This window comes from Hemicordylus capensis, chromosome 2, assembly GCF_027244095.1.
Source record: "Hemicordylus capensis ecotype Gifberg chromosome 2, rHemCap1.1.pri, whole genome shotgun sequence".
NCBI classification, from domain to species: Eukaryota; Metazoa; Chordata; class Lepidosauria; order Squamata; family Cordylidae; genus Hemicordylus; species Hemicordylus capensis.
This window is the reverse complement of record NC_069658.1, coordinates 32,837,508-32,851,016: the sequence shown is the minus strand read 5'-3', so window position 1 is coordinate 32,851,016 and position 13,509 is coordinate 32,837,508.

The window sequence follows — 13,509 nt, the reverse complement described above, 5'->3', positions numbered from 1 at the left end:
ATGCCTGTCTTTAAACAATTGCATTGGTTGCTAATAGGTTTCCGGGCAAAATACAAAGTGCTGGAAATTACCTTCAAAGCCCTAAATGGCTTAGGACCAAGTTACCTGGGAGAGCGCCTCCTTCTGCATGATCCCCACCACACATTAAGATCATTGAGAGAGGTCCATCTCTGGATGCCACCAGCTTGTCTCCTTAATCTTCAGGAGAACGGGCCTTTCTGTAGTCACTCCAGGGCTACGGAATGTGCTCCCTATAGATGTCGGTGGTTTAACATCTTTACCAGCCTTTAAAAAGAGCCCTTAAGACACACTCCTTTTTAGCCAGGTTTTTAGTAATCTTTGAATGTTTTAAATGGTTTTAATTTGTTTTAACACTTTGTCTTATTCTGTTTGTGCTGTGTTTATTTTTGTGAACCATCTAGAGTCTTTGGAGTCAGGTAAAAAATAAAATAATAAATAAAACAGGAGGCCATCTAGGACACCTTCCTCCCTGATGTGTTAGTTTTTGGCCATGAGGAGACTGTTTTTATGTACACATGTATATCTATATAGTTATTAAAACTAGCAGCTATCTTACGAGAGAGAGAGAGAGAGAGAGAGAGAGAGAGAGAGAGAGAGAGAGAGAATTCCATTGTTAGCCTCATTCACACAAGCATATATATAAAACTTGATTTCTTGACACTAGAAGAATGTACCTGCCTTTGTGAACTATCTCCACTTGAAATGAATAGTCCTTGAGGTGAACCAATTTCTAGCGACATATTTCTAGTGACATATTTGTGATGATGGCGCACTCATCAGATGGTGTTGCAGTCATCCAGTATATGAATGTGACTGTGTATATTGTTCTGTGCTTTCTTACACAGCTGTTGCAGTCTTTTGATCTACCTCCTTCCTACTTTTGACTTTGCAAGCAAACTCTACGCTAGCAGGACTCTGGGCCAGAATTCACCAACACCGAGCCTTGGAACATGTTTTCAATGCTGGTTCTGGTTGAGCCCCCAATGCTAGTTGAGCCCCTGGTGGCGCAGTGGTAAAACTGCCGCCCTGTAACCAGAAGGTTACAAGTTCGATCCTGACCAGGGGCTCAAGGTTGACTCAGCCTTCCATCCTTCCGAGGTCAGTAAAATGAGTACCCAGAATGTTGGGGGCAATATGCTAAATCATTGTAAACCGCTTAGAGAGCTCCGGCTATAAAGCGGTATATAAATGAAAGTGCTATTGCTATTGCTATTCTGGCACAAGTAATGTAAAAATGTTGAGCAGAATGTCTGCGCATGTGCAGAGTTTTTCTCTCTCACTGCAGCCAAATAGCCAGAACCAGCCTTCACGCTTGCATCAGATATTAAGAAGATTAACGAGAAGGGCTTGGCTTCCAAAGGAGAAGACATGAATCCCTGACAAACTTATATCCCAACCTTGATGCAGAACAGAGGTACTGATCTTCCTCACTGCCCCAGTACAGCACCTGAATGCACCCAAATCCCAATATTAAGGAGATTGCTCTCCATGTAGTTCCTAGCTTTAAGAACACAGAGAAATATTTAAGAAACTGGGACTGAAACCAGGCCACCTTGAGGCAACATTAAAATTAAAATAAAAATAATTTATTTTTTATAAATCATCCAAGAGAGTTTCATCTACTCAGCATTCATCAAAAAGTCAGCCTGTAGTCTAAACAAGAAGACAACTTGTAAATAATTAAGAGCAAAATCTAGCTATCTTAAGAGCAAAATCTACCTAGGCAATTTTGGGTAGGAAAATAAATAAATAAATTTTACTGGGGAAATGTTCCTACTGAATGGTGTCTCTCTGCTCCTCTGGCTGGATTGTGCATGCCTATGCATGTTCCATACCTGGACCACAAATAAGACGTGAGATGTGTGATGTAGATTAAAACTAGAGCCACAACTTCTATTAAATGGACTTTCAACATGGACCTGTGACATATAACATCTCGATTGCTGCCCCGAGACTGTGGAATGTGCTCCCTACTGAAATACGATCCTCCCTATCTCTGACAATTTTGAAAAAGAACTTGGAAACCCACCTCTTCACCCAAGCTTTTTCAGCTTTTTAAATTTCTAAGTTTTAATCTGTTTTGACTTTTTGTCTATATGGTGTACATTGTTTTAAGGTTTTTGTGTGTGTTTTAACTTGTTTTATGTTATTGTTAACTGCCCAGAGATGAAAGCTTGGGGCAGTGTACAAATGTGACAAATAAATAAATAAATAAATAAATAAATAATAAAATAAAATAAAATAAAATAAAATAAAATAAAAGCCCTCTTCAAACGTTATAGAAAAGTCTCTGCACTCACTTTCAGCATCTCAAAGAGGGTCTGGAAGGCCTGCCTGACCTGTCAATCACTCCCAGTAGCATGCCACACACTCACAGTAACAGGGGCGTTTGTCTGCAGAGGGGAGAGCTGTAACTGTGATGGGCCACCCCAGGGAGTCCCAGCCGCGCTGCAATGCCAGCCATTATGGTCACAGTGTTTCCCTCTGCAGACAAAACGGTGCTGTAACAGGGAGTGGAACTTCTGGACCTGCTTTGACTTGGAGGCGTGACGAATACGACAAATATTTATATACTGTTTTTCAACCAAAGTTCCCAAAGCGGTTTACATACAGAAATAAATATGTTCAATGGCTCCCAGCCTGTCCTCAAAGGGCTCACAATCTAAAAAGATTGTGAGAGCCAGCATGGTATAGTGGTTAGAGTGCTGGACTAGGACCGGGGAGAGCCGAGTTCAAATCCCCATTCAGCCATGAAACTAGCTGGGTGACTCTGGGCCAGTCACTTCTCTCTCAGCCTAACCTACTTCACAGGGTTGTTGTGAAAGAGAAACTCAGGTATGTAGTACACCGCTCTGGGCTCCTTGGAGGAAGAGCGGGATATAAATGTAAAATGTAAATAAAATAAAAAGGAAACATAAGAAAGACAGCAGCCACAGCCACGGGAGGGATGCTGTGCTTGGGTTAGATAGGGCCAGTTGCTCTCCCTCTGCTCAATAAAGAGAATGACCACTTTTAAAAGGTGCCTCTTTGCTCGGTTAGCAGGGGGCTAACTGTATGCTGTATGTGAGGACAGAGCACTGCCTCTTCTATAACATGTGCAGAGAGCTATAGTGTGGGTTCCATTCCAATGTCGGTAGCAGCAGCAGCAGTGCCCAGATGTTCACCGGCACCCCTCCCTCTGCCTCCAGGTGAGTAAACTGGGCTCTGAGAACAACAGCAGTCACCTGACTGCTGCCACCTCTTCAAGACTTCAGAGTTGACTGTGTTGTAAGGTTGGCCTGAATCACACACCATGCTGAGCCTCACAGTTCTGAGACTGGTGAGGTTCCAAAAAGAGGTTGTGCCATGACCCACCTTCAGTGGGGTAAACCAGAACCAGAGCTGCTGCCACCATTCTTTATTTCACCCTAGGGATCTGGTGTCTGCTAAGGAGCACTTGTTTAAATAAATATCCATACACAGTGATCGTAGCTATTTTTCAAGTGGGGGCCATTTTTTGGGGGGGGGGACCTTTCAGTGTGTCAGCTATTTTCCAGCACATGGGCCTCCATGCAGTGCCGCACTTTCCCTAGCACTGTGGGAAGTGTGTGTGTGTGTGTGTGTGCATGTGTGCGCATGTGCGCGCATGTGCTGTCAAGTCCCAGTGCCATCTTGGAAAGTGTGCATGGAGAACGGGGAAGGAATGCTCTCTTCCTAGCGTACTGCACTCACCATCCAAGATGTGTTATTAATTATTTATTTGTTGCATCCCCAAACTGCTTTTCTACTTTGACCAAGGGACCCAAAGTGGTTTACAATCCTATAAATAAGCACATAAGTTAGATAAGGTTCATAAAGCAGCAGCAGCACTCTTTCGGGCTACTCCCGGATGGTCCTCGCAGAAGATGAGGACAAGAACTCCCTGGCCTGGGAGTCTCCTTCCTCGCCTTTCTCTCAGGGCACAGAAAATGAGAAAGGTAGGTACCAAAATGCAGACCCCAAATACAAAACAACAACAACAAAAACCCAACTAACTAACTAACTAACTAACTAACAGTGATGTACATAGTAGATAATTGGATGTATTCTCAATAGAAAGAGAATGTATACATAGGTAAAGGTAAGATAAAGTGTGCAATCAAGTTGATTTCAACTCCTGGCACCCACAGAGACCTGTGGTTGTCTTTGGTAGAATACAGGAGGGGTTTACCATTGCCTCCTCCTGTACAGTATGAGATGATGCCTTTCAGCATTTTCCTATATCACTGCTGCCCGATATAGTACCAGCAGGGATTTGAACCGGCAACCTTCTAGCTTGTTAGTCAAGCATTTCCCCTGCTGCGCCACTTAAGGTGACCATAGGTAAAGGATGAACATACAATATGAAGTAACCCAGTGGGAATGATACCATGAACAAAATGCTGAGATTGAACAAATTGCGGAGTCCTATAGCGCTCAAACAAAGTTTTGAAGGCTTCTTCAGTCAAATGAAAACCCAATATATCAGTCATTGTATTATTAGTTATTATTGTACTCGCATAGCAAAGTCCTTCTTGAGTCCAAAAGGGAGCTAGTAACATTGAAATCAGTATATCAGAAAGTTCTCTCTCAATCTTCAAATGAGGAAATCGATCATGCTTTCAAATGGACTTCTGTTGTCTTTTCTAGAAGCAGAGCTTAGTAGTGCCTTATGCCTCCAGTGGCTCTCATTGCAGGAATCACAGGTATCACAGGTCTTACAGGCATTACAACAATGACAAAGTTGATCTCCAGGTTTACATATGAACATAGGAAGCTGCCATATACTGAGTCAGACCATTGGTCTATCTAGCTCAGTATTGTCTACACAGACTGGCAGTGCCTTCTCCAAGGTTGCAGGCAGGAATCTCTCCCAGCCCTATCTTGGAGAAGCTAGAGAGGGAACTTGAAACCTTCTGCTCTTCCCAGAGCGGCTCCATCCCCTGAGGGGAATATCTTAAAGTGCTCACATGTCTTACAGTGCTCACAATGCTCCCATTCAAAGGCAACCAGGGCAGACCCTGCTTAGCTAGGGGGACCAGTCATGCTTGCTGCCACAAGAGACCATCTCTCCTCTCTGTTTCTTATTTTATTCTTAAAATCAGTGCTGTTCCCTGTGAGTTGGGTGGGAAAAAATGTGGTTTACAATCTTATACATAAGCACGTAAGTTACATAAGGTTCATAAAGCAGCACTGATGGTCCTCTCAGGAGATGAGGACAAGAACTCCCTGACCTGGGAGACTCCTTCCTTGCCTTCCTTTCAGGGCCACAGAGGTCTAAGTACTCCTGGGAAGGTGGGCCATCCCAGTCATCCTGGCAGGCCAGTGCTGCTATCTATGGGAGCTGATGCAATGTAGTTCCCTGGTTCTTGCCTTCCTCTCAGGGTATGCGGCCCTTTAAGATGGGGCTCAAGAGGGCTCCATTTCCTGTCAAGGAGCCCTCCTGGCACAGGGAGGAAGTGCAGCACTGCATGGCGAATCAGCTTTGTGCGGTACCAGCAGGAGGACTGTGCAAAGTGTTTGGCTTCAGCCAATGTTTCTCAGCAGCCTAATAAACAATTTATCAGGGAGCCACACTCAGGGTCCATGGGAGCAGCTCCTGGCTCACAGGTCTTGCAATGAAGAACACACGGAGGCTATTCCCATGATGACCGCATGGAACCGGGCTAAGGGAGGCCAGCCCAGTTCTACGTGGTCGTGTGCTGCAAGAGGAGCCATGTGGCTCCCGGCAGCAAATCTTCAAAAATACTCCTCCTCTTAAGACCAGGTGAATGGAGTGAGTACTCTGTTAACCTGGTTTTTCCGATCATGAGACACCATGGTGCAACTCTGTGCCCGAGCGACTCACAAGGAGACTCCTGACTGGGAGGCTCCAACAAGCTTCCTGTCCTCGGGGGTCTCCTCAGAATGCCCTGCTCACTTGTGCAGGGCATTCTGGGACTTCAGGAGGCCAGGAGGTCCTCAATCCCTGCCACCCCTGTGAAGGAGCCAGGAATTGTGTGGGTGGCCAATCCGGCTGCCCAGGGACGGCTCCCTGCTTATGTGTGGGGGTAGAGGGCTAAGCCCGCTCTCCCTGCAGAGCCTGGTTAGGCTCTACATGCTGATCGTGTGCAGCGCCTCAAGGCCTAGTTTTAATGGGTGGAAGGCAGCTTGGGGGAGATAGTCTAAGAGGGACTCTTCACAAAACAGAACAGGGCAGGTTTTCTAGAAGATAGTGATCAATTTATTTGGGTCCTAGAAGTTTACAGAGCTAAACTGAAGGAAAACATAACAGCAAGAGAACAAGTTTATTCCCCAAAGGCTACAGTCTTTCTCCTTAAATAGATTCACTCTTTAGGGAGTTGATTTAAGGACTGGTAACACTGAACCAATCTTCAAGGGCTCCTCACTGGTCCAGCTGGCACTTCTCTGAAGGCTTTTCTCCTCAGAGCTCCTTCAGAAGACCCACTGCCAAATCCCAACCATTCCCCCTCTCACCCCACACTCCCCAAGGTTCTGTTTGAAGGAGGGACTTACCTTCCGATTGTCAATGCTTCAAGCCACGCTGTGTGCCTTGTAAGGTAAAATTGTGCCAGAGAGTCAGTGTCAACTCTTTCCGGGGGAGTGCAACCCCACCCAGCACAGGAAGGTCTAACTCATCCCTCAAATTCTGAGCCCCTATAATGAGCACCTCCGTCTTGATGGATTCAGCTTCAATTTGTTATCTCTCATCCAGACCATTACTGCCTGTAGGTAGGCATTAAGGGAATGAATGCTATTTCCTGATGATGAAGATGAAAAGGAGAAGTAGATTTGGGTAACATCAGCATACTGATAACACCCAGCACCATATCTCCTGATGACCTCACCCAGCGGTTTCATGTAGATATTAAAAAGCATTGGTGACAGAATGGGGCCTTGAGGGACTCCATATAACAGCTCCCATTTTGAGGAGCAACTGTCACCAAGCTCCACCATCTGGAATCTACCTGAGAGATAGGAGAAGAACCACTGCAAAGCAGTGCCCCCTATCTCCAACTCCCCTGGGTGATCCAAAAGGATACTATGGTCAATGGTATTGAACACCACCATGAGATCCAAAAGAACCAGCAGAATCACACTCCCTCTGTCAATTCCTCGGTAAAAGTCATCCATCAGGGTGACCAAAGCTGTCTCAACCCCATAGCCCATTCTAAAGCCGGTTTGAAATGGGTCTAGATAATCAGTTTCCTTCAAAACCGCCTGGGGCTGGGTGGCCACCACCTTCTCAATCACCTTGCCCAACCACAGGAGATTGGAGACTGGCCTATAATTATCCATCACTAAGGAGTCCAGGGAAGGCTTCTTAAGAAGGCATTTAACCATTGTCTCCTTCAAACAAGGAGGTACCCTACCCTCCCTCAGTGATGCATTTATGATATTAACCAGGCCACCTCCAACAATATTCCTGCTAGATAGAAGTAGCCAAGTTGGGCAAGGAGCCAGAGAACAAGTGGTAGGCTACACCTCCCCAAGCAGCTTGTCCACATCCTATGGAGTCACAGATTGAAACTGATCCAATCAAATAGTGCAAGAGTGATTGCTGGACATGTCCTTCATTGACCCTGCAAAAGTAGTCGAGTCCAAGTCAGCCCGAATACATCCCACCTTTATATCCCACCTTTCTGTCATGGTAGGACTCAAGGTTGTTGTTTTTAATGGTGATGTGATGTGAACGCCTGCTAACTTGGCAAAGAGGCACATTTTAATTAATTTATTTATTTAGTTAGTTAGATTTATATGTCGCCCTACTCCCATAGGACTCAGGGCGGCTTACAAGCAATAACATTTGAAGCAACACAGTTCTATAAAATACAACATACATAACATCATAACCACAACCCCATACAGTACTCATTACAAGACATAATAACCATGGATTACCAGATCACTCTACGACCAGATAATGTGGTGATTCTCTTTATTTAGCAGGGGGAGAGTAACTGGCCCTATCCAGCCCCAGCACAGTACCTCCGGTGACTGTTGCTGGTGTCTATCTTATGTTTCTTTTTAGATTGTGAGCCATTTGGGGACAGGGATCCATCTTGTTTATTTATTGTTTCTCTGCATAAACCACCCTGAGCCATTTTTGGAAGGGCGGTATAGAAATCCAATTATTATTATTATTATTATTATTATTATTATTATTATTAATAATAATAGCAGCAGCAGCAGTAATATTCAAGATAACTTAATATTCAGTGATGGACAAATTCCTCTGAGCTTAATTCAAAACTAGGTTTGGCAAACAGATCTCTCTCCCCCTTCCCCCCTCTCTAAAAGAAAGTAGTCTAGGTTTTTAGGCTCTGTTGTATTCCTTCAAGCCCCTAAACTCTTCTCTGCTGCCCCTTTCCTTTCCCACAAATGCTGGGAGTAGTAGGGCAGTGATAGTGATAGGAATTGCAGTGATGGGATCCTCTATGTGAGGCCTCCCTCCCTTACCTGGTGTGTAGAATACTGCTCATGACTACTACCAAGCACTAAGGGCCCCGGAAAATGTAGGTTCTCTAGGGAACCTTAGACTATACTATGGACAGACACCCTGAGAGCTACATTTCCCAAGGCTCATTATTACCCTGGTTATGATCCGAGTCAGAGAGGAAGTCACAACATTGCTGATTTTCTAATGCTGCTGGACTTTGCAAGCAGGACAGTGTTTCACTCTGAGACAAGCAGTTACAAACTTTGCTGCCATTACTGTTTACACAAGTGAGTTATTTGAAGCTGAACAGCCTCTAATACAAGGCTATGGCTGCTGTACATTTCAGGTAAAGCTCAGTCATGGTGGACAAGCTAGAACCCATGGGATCTTAGGAACAAAGGATGGAGACAAGTGACTGTGCTCATCATGCCAGCTCTTAGCACTTTATTTATATCTATGTAAATGTTTTGGGAACCTCTGTTGAAAAGTGGTATAGAAATATCTGTTGTATTCATATTCGTATTCCTTCATCCAGTTAAAAAGTCACATTTGCTGCAGAGCTGCTATTCTCCCCATACTGTGATTGACTTCTGTTTCAATATTCGAATTGGGCTTCTCTCATTTACCAAATGCTGTGCATGTAACCACTTGGTAGCTCACTGCCATCCTGCACAATAGTCAGAAGAATTTCACCACATATCAGATGCAGATGTGTGGTAAAATGGTCACCTGCAGCCATTCCATTGTTGCATAAAGAAATAGGGACAGATATATATATACACACACACACACACACACACACTATACTGTTTTTATGATGGTCCATCTGTACTGGAACACCATAATGTTATGCCAAAGACCTTTAATAACTGAATAGTAATAAAAATCAAAACACAGGGTTTTTGTTTTTCCTATGACTGAGGAGTGATCAATTCAGAGGCGTATCTAGGGAAAATAGCGCCTATCTTTCAGATAACTTTACCATAATATCAGCTCAAAAATACAAGTCAAGCTCGTTAATCTTTTAATATTTCAAAAACTATTTACCAGTGGACGTAGCCAGACCAAAAAATGCTGGAAAACTACAAATTTCAGTATGCTGGGGCTTATGAAATACCCAAATACTATGTGGAGGTGTACCTGGAAAACTAATGTCTAATTCTCTACTATGCATTGCAGCATCACTATTACATAAGTTTTAAAAATAAATGGAGAACTTGGCTTTTCCCAGATACTCTGAAAATAATTAAAGGATATGCAGAGTAAACTGTGTCACTGCTTGGAGTATATTCTAGTATTTCAGAAAGACAGTTAAAATGAGAGAAAGAGAGCAAGAAACTCCCAGTGGGCCTTAATACTCAGGATTTCACACTGATTCAAAGACAAACACACCATTAATAGCCATATTATTAAGACATCACATTTCTCACTTGTCACAAGAAGCAAAGTAAGAGCAAATGAATACAATCCTAGCTCATAAGCTTCAGCTCATTATTCACAAGCCCTGATTCTCTGTACATAGTGCCAAACTGAATATGTGTACAGTGACTTATATTATATTAAATTTAAAAAAAAAACAACCTATATCCCCTTCGGGGGCTTCCTAAAGGCTGTGGGGTGGGTCTGCAAAGGTTCCCCCTCCCCTCGCTGGCAGTTTAGAATACCTTTTTCTTGTGGCTTTGCTAGTCAGGGGAGGGGCAAGAGCATTGACTCCCTACCCCTAACTATTCAAAACCCTATTCAGGCTTCTGAGACTATCATGGCCTATCCATTTTCAAGTACAGCTTCTCAGCCTTAAGGGTTAGAAACCTGTGTTGTTGTTTTAATCAAATCTGAGTCTTGTGCAGCTCCCATTCATTTCAATGGGGCTTAAGGAGGACACATTTCCAGTGGATTGTGCCCTATGGGTCAGATTCAGATCTGGTGCCTACGGTGGTCTGCCTTGTCCTCCACCATGGCAGGGGCTGCTTCAGCAAAGAATAGGTGCTTACAAATAGCATTAAGCAAAACCCACACAGATCATCTCTGTGTAGGGGCATGACTAACAAGGGCAGGCCATAAGGTCAACTTTGCATATGTAGATTTGGGTTGGAGGAACTTCCAGACTTCAGGCAATCTGTTTGAGCCATACTGACTGGACCCACCGCTCAGCACTTATCACTTAGAAAGAGAACTAGCTAGCAATGGCTGCCTACACATATACCTGCAAATAGAAGTATGTGCAGATATTTCTGCTTGTCTCCCCTTCTGTTCTTAAATAATACATGAGAATTCAGGGATGTAGAGAAACTGTCTTCTTGGGAGGACCCCTGAATTTCCATATATATATTAGATTCCACATCAGTTCAAGTATGACATAGGCCAGACAGCCCTTTCCAGTAGTTCCCTGGAAAGTATTGATCAGTCACTACTATGCAAGTGTCTTCCTTCTTTGCAATGACTCATCCATATTATAAATAAATAAATAAACAAACAAACAAACAAATAAATAAATAAATATGCCTATGTCTAATTTGAAATGCAGCCAACAAAGCTTTTTGATCTGTTCCAAATCACATGGGCTCCGATCTCATCGTCCACATCTCAGAGGGCTCTTTTTCTGAAGGTTTCTTCGGCCTACTTTCTGTCACATACTTCTCATGTATGTGAATGTATACCTGGAGAGATCTCAGTCTTTTGGGAGGACAAAGGGACTTTGATCTAAGCATGCATTGCTAACATTCTTGATACTCCAGCTATTAAGTACAGATGGTACGGTATGAGTACAGATGGTGTATCTGACCTTGGTTTTAACTGGCAGATAATTGGCAAATGGGAAGAGAAAGCATGGCTTCCAAATTAGGGTAGGGGGCTTCCCCCTAATTATGATTGTGTCAACTGCCCTTCCTGTTTAGTTTTAAAGAAGTCATTTTCCATCTCTAAAACTAAACCAGGAGGGCAGTTCACACAATCATCTTTAGGGAGGAGAAGCCCCCTACCTTAATTTGGGAGCCATGCTTTCTCTTCCCATTTGCCAATTATCTGTCAGTTACAACCAAGGTCAGATACACCGTCTGTACTCATGTGCTGAGCAGCAGTGGAGTTGGAAGGCTACTTCCTACCCAGTAGCAATACCCAATTGCTGAATGGTGGGAAATCCTTCTGAACCAGCTGCTGCTTAGCACACAAGGATGGACAGCACTTCTGACCTTGGTTTTAACTGATAGGCAAATAGGAGCACACACAGCTGCCGAATTAGGTTAGGGGGATTCTCCTACCCTACTTATGATGCTGTAAGCTGCCCTATTATTTGGCCAAGCTCGAATGGTGTCTTCATGATTATTTTAATCCCTCAAGTGACTGAATTTCCTTCCCATTTTCCCCTAAATATATTTATTCCATGTTTATATATTTATATAAATTGTTCCATATTTGTTTCATGGATTAGCATGTATATTTGATTCTAAAATAATCAGCTTCCAGATTTTACACCATATTAACACGCATCTCCAAGTGATACATTCCAGATGTTCTTGTGAAACACCCACACAGCAGGATCCTAATCATGTTTACTCAGAAGACAATCCCATGAAACTGTCTGTTACTGAAGCAGACAGTTGGTTTCTCCAGCTTGATAGTCCTGTTTAACTACCCAGCACCTCTCCAGGGTATCGGGCAGAGAAGTTTCCTAGAATTTGCTTCCTAAATTCCTGTTTTCCCTGGAGATACCAATAATAATTCCTGTTCTCACTATTGCACATCTTCTGCAAATTACCCACTTCTAATATAGTCTAGTATATGAGAAGTACAAAAGATAGCCCAATTTTTCAGGCTGAAAATTTAACTATCAGCTTTGGCAGGCCCTTGCCCAAAATGGCCATAGTCTGATCAAGGGGAAATGAGGACACATCAGATTCTCATGCTCCCAAGACCACAGTGCAAGACAGGAAAGATTTGAGAACAAGCTGGGGCTGGTGGCAGTTGTAGTCCCACAACATCTTAGGACCTGGGGGTGGGGGAGCTGACTTACATGAGCATTTTTTTAGAAACTTAAGTCTATCATCAGTGAATAATCATAATGAACTCTCTGGCATCTGCTTTTCCCATGTCTGTGTAACATTAAAAGCTATGAGAGGCTTTGGGATGCGATAGTTGTTTCACACATGAGTCATGGTTTGATGCAGATGTTATTGAGTAATGAACATCCATGTGTGAATTCACTCCAAGTAAAAATAAGAATTTCTGTTCTAAATATTGCACATCTTCTGCAAAGTACCTTCATTCCAAAGCATTATACTATGATTGCTAAATTCTTCCAACTTTAGCTCTTGATGGCTTCAAACTGTGCCTGATTCAAAATTTAATAATTTTTAAAAGAAATTGATCTGACCAGAATTGATCAGACAGTTAAGGAAATCAATTCCCCTTAAGGGGGAAAAAACAGTGGTAATGATTCAGATATAGTCAATATCCTTTAGAAAATGAAAATTCATAGCTTAAAATATTCCAGGAATCTGAACCACAATTCTCTGAAATGCCAACCTCATGCAAGCTGCTACAGGGGGAAAAACTACGATAAAAGTAAAGTAACAATGAGAATCCTGAACAGATAAAGCTGTGGGGGTGGGGGGTGGGGAGAGAAAGCTAAGCAGCCTTAAATGTGTTAGGGAAGCCTTGTTCTAGTGTTTTGATAAAGAAGGATTTGCATGTTGCTAATTAGAGGCATGTTATATAACTGTTCATCTATCTAAGGGCAGAGATATATGGCATAGGAAACACTTCAAAGTACTGTATATTCAAATCTAAGTTTAATGTGGATTATCAACATTAGTGTCATTGCGTGCACTCACACCAAGGTGGTTTATGGCCCAAAGATGAATCTGAGATTTCCATCTTGGCATGAGTTCACACAATCATGCTAATATCAGTAACCTACATTGAACCTAGATTTGAATGATTGTGTGAACCAGACCCATGACTGCAGTTTATTAGCTATATATGTTTGCTAAATGGTAAGGTCATTCTCACAACCAGCTGCAGCAGTGCAGGAGCAGGAAAACCTGGGTTGTGAG